The sequence below is a fragment of the Gavialis gangeticus genome, unplaced genomic scaffold (genome assembly GCF_001723915.1).
Source record: "Gavialis gangeticus isolate Ggan-Ray unplaced genomic scaffold, GavGan_comp1, whole genome shotgun sequence".
Taxonomy (NCBI): domain Eukaryota; kingdom Metazoa; phylum Chordata; order Crocodylia; family Gavialidae; genus Gavialis; species Gavialis gangeticus.
Window position 1 is genome coordinate 25,359,817 of NW_017729009.1, and position 501 is coordinate 25,360,317.

The window sequence follows — 501 nt, forward strand, 5'->3', positions numbered from 1 at the left end:
GAGGTCGCCCCCGCCCCGGCCGCGCGGCGCTTAAGGTGGCCCCGAGGAGTTGCCCGCACGAGCGTGCAGGAGCCCCGCGTCGGGGCAGGATGCTCATCGCCAGCGCGGGCCCCACCGGCGGAGGCGCGCGTGGCGGGACCAGCGCGGAGGGGGAGATGCTGGGGCAGAAGCCAAGGAGGGGAGGGACCAGGGCCGAGGTGCTGTTTGCAGGGGTCCCCCCACCTGCAGCTGCCTGGGCGGCCGAGACCCGGACCTGCCTCGCCTCCCCAAGCACGCGTGTGGGAGGCCCACCCCGCCGCAACCCCCCAGGCCCAGGCCTGCCCTCTGGCAGCTCCGAACAGGGGCGAGCGGCACCCTTGCGCAGGAGCCAGGCTGGGGGGGATCTTGCTGCGGCCCCGGGGTGCGGAGCTGGCGCTCCCTGCCTCTGCTCTACCTGGCGGCTGCAGGCTCTGGGGTAGCGCGCAGCACGGCCGTCACAGGCGGCGTCTGGACAGCCCGCGA